Source organism: Choloepus didactylus, chromosome 1 (genome assembly GCF_015220235.1).
Source record: "Choloepus didactylus isolate mChoDid1 chromosome 1, mChoDid1.pri, whole genome shotgun sequence".
Taxonomy (NCBI): Eukaryota; Metazoa; Chordata; class Mammalia; order Pilosa; family Megalonychidae; genus Choloepus; species Choloepus didactylus.
In genome coordinates this window covers 66,378,796-66,385,958 of record NC_051307.1, presented here as the reverse complement: position 1 = coordinate 66,385,958, position 7,163 = coordinate 66,378,796, and positions in this window count along the sequence as shown.

Genomic DNA, 7,163 nt, shown 5'->3' with positions numbered 1-7,163 from the left:
CTTTCGAACATCTAACCCTTAATGGTTACTATTCTTCAAATACTAGAATGAATTGCATGTTTCAGCAGAGAGGCCAGTATAGGAATAACCTTTGATAACTGAAATGTTTTTAAAATAGCATAATATAATAAATGGAACAGGTTTGTGACCACAATACTTGTGGTTATCTTAATTAGCAGCCAAAGTACGCCGTAAAAACAGTTGCATGATTTCTTCCTAGAACAAAGGCATTTGCGGAAATGTTCTAAGCAGTTCGAAATGGTTACATTACGGCCAGGATGACCTTTGAGCACTAGTCAAAGGTAAGTAATGCTTCTCGCGCCTCTTGCAACAGGCAAATTGAATTGAACAGATGAAGGGGAGGGGAGGGAAGAGGAGGGGAGGGGAGGGGAGGAGGGGGGGAGGGGAGTGGGGGGGGAGGGGAGGGGAGGGGGAGGTGGGGAGGAGGGGAGGGGAGGGGGGAGGAGGGGAGGGGAGGGGAGGAGGGGAGGAGGGGGGACGGGGGGAGGAGGGGGAGGGGAGGGGAGGGAGGAGGGGAGGAGGGAGGAGGGGGAGGAGGGGAGGAGGAGAGGGGAGGGGAGGAGGGGAGGAGAGGAGGGGAGGGGAGGATGAGGAGGGGAGGGGAGGAGGGGAGGGGAGGGGAGGAGGGGAGGAGGGGAGGGGAGGGGAGGAGGGGAGGGGGAGAGGGGAGGGGAGGAGGGGAGGGGGAGAGGGGAGGGGAGGAGGGGTGGAGAGGAGGGGAGGGGAGGAGAGGAGGGGGGAGGGGGGAGAGGAGGGGAGGGGTGGAGAGGAGGGGAGGGGTGGAGAGGAGGGGAGGAGGGGAGAGGAGGGGAGGAGGGGAGGGGGAGAGGGGAGGGGAGGGGGAGAGGGGAGGGGAGGAGGGGAGGGGGAGAGGGGAGGGGAGGAGGGGAGGGGAGGGGGAGGGGAGGGGGAGAGGGGAGGGGAGAGGGGAGGGGAGGAGGGGAGGGGGAGAGGGGAGGGGAGGAGGGAGAGGGGAGGGGAGGGGAGAATTGAAGCAGAAAATATTTCTTCTTCTCATGAGTCTATCCCAATCAGTATCACCAGGTATACTATGAGGTAACACTGGGGAATTGTATGACTCTTCAACATTTAAGGATTCAGGGGAATGATTCCCTTTACTACATTCCCCCTAAGAAGTTTATGCACTACCAGAAACCCCAGGCCAAACTATCATGATCCAGACTTTCCCAAAAAGAAGGAGTTCACATCACAAAAGTGGACAGTGTTCAGTTTTCCAGAGAGCCAAACTTTGTGGGTGAAATAGCCTGTGTTAATCCTAACCAGAGGCAGTATGTAGTCAGAGGTAGGTGAGGCCACATGCTAGAAAGTTTGAAATTCTTCCCGAAAAATTAAGATGACTATGGTATCCCGAAAGAAAAAAAATAAAGCATGATTTGGGACACTATTGGCTTACGAAAGCAGCCTTCTTTTCCTGCCAGTATACATGATAAGTTGATGATAACCAATAAGACAAGACGAGGGCCATGGGATGTTGGTCTCTACATGCAAACTACTTAGAGGCCCCACATGCAAATACTCGGGGGAATGACCTCTCAGCGTAGGGATTCCAGGCACCCCTCCACCTCTAAAATTTACAACTGAAATTTTAACCATCCCCTTCTTCCCCAGGTCAAAATTCCTCAAGGAGTGTAAAAGATGGAAAGCAGGATGGATAGAGAAAGCAGACTGAGATTCTCACTAGAATGAGTTTATAAAGTTCAATATCCATGATTTAACTGCAGCAAATATGATTAAATGTTTTTTAAGTTTAATAACAGAGCAGCTTTCCTGAAAGCCATGAACAAAGGGCCTGATAATAAGCCCAGGCTGTATCAAATCTCAAAACTAGTGCTTGTTGTAAATGCACTTAATTTAGTATTTTGTGTGAAGTGATGGAATCTTTTTCTTACACTTTTATTTGGCAATGTAATACTACCAAATATATCATTTGTTATAAAAATGTGAAAAATGACTTGCAGAATGTTGTTTGCAGATATCCTTCAAGTTATTTTAGTAGAAAACATTCCTGCCTTCACTTTTGAAAATTTCCAATAGAAATGTGTAAAGAGAAGGAAATGCTTGGAGAAGGATTCTCAGGGAATGATATAGTCTGGTGTGGGGCTTCACTTTCAAGATTAGGATAGTTTCTAGGTAGTAAGAACTTAGGAGTTGGAAGGAAAAGCACCGGAATGTAAGAGAGAGTAACAACAAAAGATACAGCAGATACCAAAAACAAACTTTGCCCATTTTCAAATTTTGCATAAGGATCATCTCGTACTCAACAAAGTATACAGCTATCTTTCATGTACTCCAAATTTCAGACTATTACCTAGTATGGTTTCTAAATCTTGTCTACTAATCTGTCTTTTTATCAATTTAATAGGTTTTGTGAACTAGTCAATAAATAGGCTTTTTGGGACTACTTTGAAAATTCAATCTTTACTTACTGTGCTGCAGTTCAGATTCCAAAGAAATTTTAGAACACACTGTATTTACAAGTCAGGGGTTAGCTGTTTTAGCATGCCCCAATGACTAAAGTCATTTATATCTAATTCAAAGTTAGAGGAAAGTCCCCAAAGTTTATTTTATTTATCTGAAACTATAAAGAAATCTCAAAAGTATATTTGATATAAATTACAAAAAAACAAACAAAAAACCTGAAGTTACATAAAAGAATCATCATACATATTGCAAGTAATTTACCAATCCGGTAACACCACTCTATCAACTAGGAACTCCTTTGTTTGCTCAAAATGAAAACAAAATCTTCTTAACTCCTTGGTCAAACACCAGAATAGTAATGTTTTTTATCTACCATTTAATAAGCATCTTAATTGAACCATTAAATGCTATCTCAGTGCATACAGAAATTAGCTGTGCTTTCTCTATCTCTTTTTCATTGGAAGGTTTCAATCTAAAAGGAAAAATCTCCTTTTCCATAAAAGTTGAATAAATGCCCAATAAAAGCCAGGGTCTGGGATTTATGGATTAACTTTCTTTATAAAATTCGCCTGTTTCCTTTTGGCTTATGAAATTATTTGTTCAAGGATTAATCATTCCATTTCCAAAAGCGATTTTACAAATGAGTTTTCAGTGTTCTTCATCAAAACTTATTATAATTTTTCCATAGCTCCTAGAAGACAGGGAGCAATTAATATCTCCATTACACAGAACACTAGGAGTGGATGGAGGAACTAGGATATCTAAAGAAGAATTAGTGGTTCATAGGATCCTGGCTTGCAGATAGAAGGATAAAATGGTACTGCTACCCCTGGCTTCAGATCCTGGTCCATGTGATTGGAGCCTCTGCCCCAAAATGCCTCTTCCTTTTCCATGCTGTCACTTCTTTGACGACACTTTCCTTGGACCTTCTATTCTGTTACGTGTGCCTCTTAAGCAGCCCAATAAACTTCTTCCATATCCTCTCTTCTAGAAATCAGCATATTCTTTGCAATCATCTGTTTATTTGTCTGTCTCTTCCTCTAAACTGTAAACAGGTATTGATTCTTCATTTTTCTCTGTATAATTTTCATGTCCTAAAATATTGGTTAGTATATTGTTGGGGTTCAATACCTAGAAATGAAGAAAAACAAACCAAAAATCTCCTATGTTCAAGTCATTATTCTAAGCCCTTCACATTCATTAAATTTTAAAATCAACCCTGTGATGTGGGTACTATTATTGTCTTATTTTATACATGAAGAAACTGAGGCACAGATAGATTAAGTAGACTAAGTTTACAGAGATAATAAGTAGTTCTGACAACCATGAGCATAACCAAATTGCTAACCTGAATGAACAGAATAATGAGAGCTGAAATTAAATTAAAATTAAATTAAAATGCTTAGTGGAAAGGAAAACAGTTTTATTTTCTTGTGCCTTATATTAAATGAGCAAAATACCTTTACTGATGAATAAAATCATAAAGGAAATGGATTACCACCATGCAATTAGAGAACTCAGTTTACATTTTTATATAAAACCTTCCAAACAAGCAAACAAATATTTTTATACAAAAATATGGTCATACTATATATACTCCTTAATAATCTGCTTATTCCCCTTAACATTATATTGCATACATATTCCCACAGCAATAGATGTAAATCTTCATCATCATTTTTAATAGTTGCATAACAAAATTTTCTTTGAAGATATTGCTCCTATGTCATATACTTGTACATCCCAATAGGTTAGCATGGAGATGAGAAAAGTTAAATCTGGATTGAGAAGTAGAGACATTAGGTCAACGAGGAAGGCTGAGAGGTACAGAGAATTAGTAACAGATAAGACTGAAGAAAGTTGAGAGCTGGGATTGGCCCCTGACAGTCAAGCAAGATGCAGTAACTCTGGTGAGAGAAAAAAAGGATCATGGTTATTAGAGTGCAGCTATATCACTTTTATGGCTAGGTTCTCAAGCATGTGCTAATTAACTAGTTTCACTGAAATTCCCATTAGACACAAAAGAGCCAAATGGCTTTTAGAACACCTTTGAGAAAACTTGTCTCTGGTTAAATATAGCTGGTCATTTAGAGGAGTGAGGCAAAACCTTCTGTGCCTTTTATTTCCTTCTCAAAAATGGTGGCATGTTTTTGTTTGTAAATAGCATCAAAAATGTCCTCGCATTCAGACTAATATGTAGAAGAGATTAGACCACGGAATGTGTAGCTACAACTGAAAATATAAGTAGCAGAAGAGATCACACCATACTTTGCCAAATCTTAAATAAATCCATAGTGTATGTGTTTATATTTTTGAACATTTTAGGCACTAATGGATCAGGTGCTGAAGACATGTCTTGACAGGCAGAAGTAAGAAAAAATACAGAGAATACTCACAAAGAATGCACATATTTCCATGACATCATGCTAATGGCATTGAAACTATACATAAAACAAGTTTACAAGCAGATCTTTTTCCAAGAAAATGAAGACATGCTTAATCTGTAGGGAAATAAAAGTTCCTGGGGTGAGGCCTCAGACTATTGGTTTTAAAGGTTCATTCTTTTTCTATTGTGGCATTTTGCTTTTAACGAGGCACATGAAATGCTTCAATTTACCCTTTGGCCACCTTAAAACCTTGTTTTAATTCCCAGATGTCTTCAATAGGGTTCTTAGAAAAGGGAGATTCCTCCATTTTCAGGAAAGTCAGCCATGTGAAGGGGCTCAAACCTCATGAAGGAGATAATTCATGGGTCACTAAGAAAGTAACCACAGCATAAATGGCTGCTAACCAATCTCTATGGTTAGAAGCAGCCAAGGTCCTAAATTTAGGATGCTCCAGATTTGTTTCCCATCCTCTTCAAGGTCTGAAAGAAATGAGGTGATTATTTCACATATATTTCACATCTTTTCTCTCTTCTTAAACATTTCCCCTCTTTATTTCACTCCTAAATGTTAGCATACACAGGAAAGAGGTAAAACAATATCAGAGAACCACCACCAAATCTAACAACGTCCCTTCATCTGCGCATCAAATGGACTGTCCTGGTTTTCTAAGGATAGAATCCTTCCCCTTACACACTGATCCACTTGCTCTCTTCTCACCCTCCAGGACTTAGCTCCTGCAGAATTACCTCCTCTCTCCCTATCACTTTCTCTTTCCCTAAGGAGTCAATTCTATTTTTCTGAGATGCAACATCCTGTACGGTAAAGAGGACAGGCTCTGGAAATAGAGTGCTGGGGTTGAAATCCAATTTCAATCCAATTTCATCTGTAAAATGAAAATATCAATAGTACCCATTTCAAAGGGTTCTCATGAAAATAGAGAATTAGGTAAATTGGTGTTTGTAAAACACTTAGAACAATGTCTGGCTACTTTTATTGTTCACATGGAAATATACTTCAATATTCCCATATTTAAAAAAAAAATTCTACACCATCCTCCATCTACAGTCCCAGTTCATTGGCACTCTTTTCAGCAAAGTCTTCAACATATTCTCTTCTCACATCACCACTTCCCCACCTCACATTCTCAATTAATGTCAGCAAAGCAGAACCCAGAGTCAGATGTAGAATATATAAATACCCAGAACTTGCATAAATCTTGGGGTAGGATCTTGGACTATCTAAAATGTGGTATACTAAACTGTGCTAATCTTATCTTACTCTGAAAGGATAGAGTGACTTCAACTAACATCTAGGTTATATGAATATGAATGGAAACAGAATGTCCCCTAGGTCTTACCAGCTTGTGGGCATGAAATAAATTAACTTTAACAGTTAGACTCAAAGCCCATTGGAACAATAGCCCTCACACATGAACACAGGACCTTAACCCTCCTCTATGGAGTGTAGCTCTGGAAATGTCCAGAGAGGAGCTGTCACAATGGTCTGCTCATATATGGCCTTCCTGCTGCTCTCCTGCAATTTCACTGTTTCTCCCAACCACTACTCACCTTCAGTCTACTTTCCTCTTCTGGCATTGTCTGCACTAGACTGGGATGCTTAGGGAGCATTTAGCATCTAAATCAGGACACTCTGGAGAATGAAAGGAGGAGGACTTAGGTTAAGCCCCCTGAAAGTAGAGCCTACCTGAGGCAAGGATTCATGTGCCTGCAATTTATTGAAGGGGTGCTCTTCAGGATAAACTTGTAGGGGAATGAGAGAAGCAGAACAGGAAAAAAGTGAAGAGCAAGCAAAAATGTGGTCTCAGTGAAGTCTGGCCTTGACCACAGGAGGCTCTGGGGCATAAATTGCTCTACAAAAATGTCCCTTTCTTGAGGTAAGAGGAGGGCCTGCTGCACCCGTATCAGCTGGCCACTGGCTGAGGACCATATCTGGAAGGAGTGCAACTTCCCAGCAGAGGCTCCCTTTAAACTGACATCAATCTGTGTGTGTGGCATGGGCCGGGGGGGGGGGGGGCAGGAAGGGCTAATGTAGTGTCATTAGCAGCCCATACTCAAAGCCATTGAGATACAGGTGTGGCAGCCTGTGAAAAGGATCTAGGTGAGTCACTAACAACATCTACTACAGGAGCATCACTTATAATTATATGGCACCATTTTAGGAAAACCAAGACATTTGATCACCCATTTATGCCTTGTATTCAGATTTTCACCCATGCTGTGGTCCTTTTTGGCTTTGGGCCTTATTCTGGTTTGCTAATGCTGCCATTTTGCAAAACACCAGAAATGGATTGGT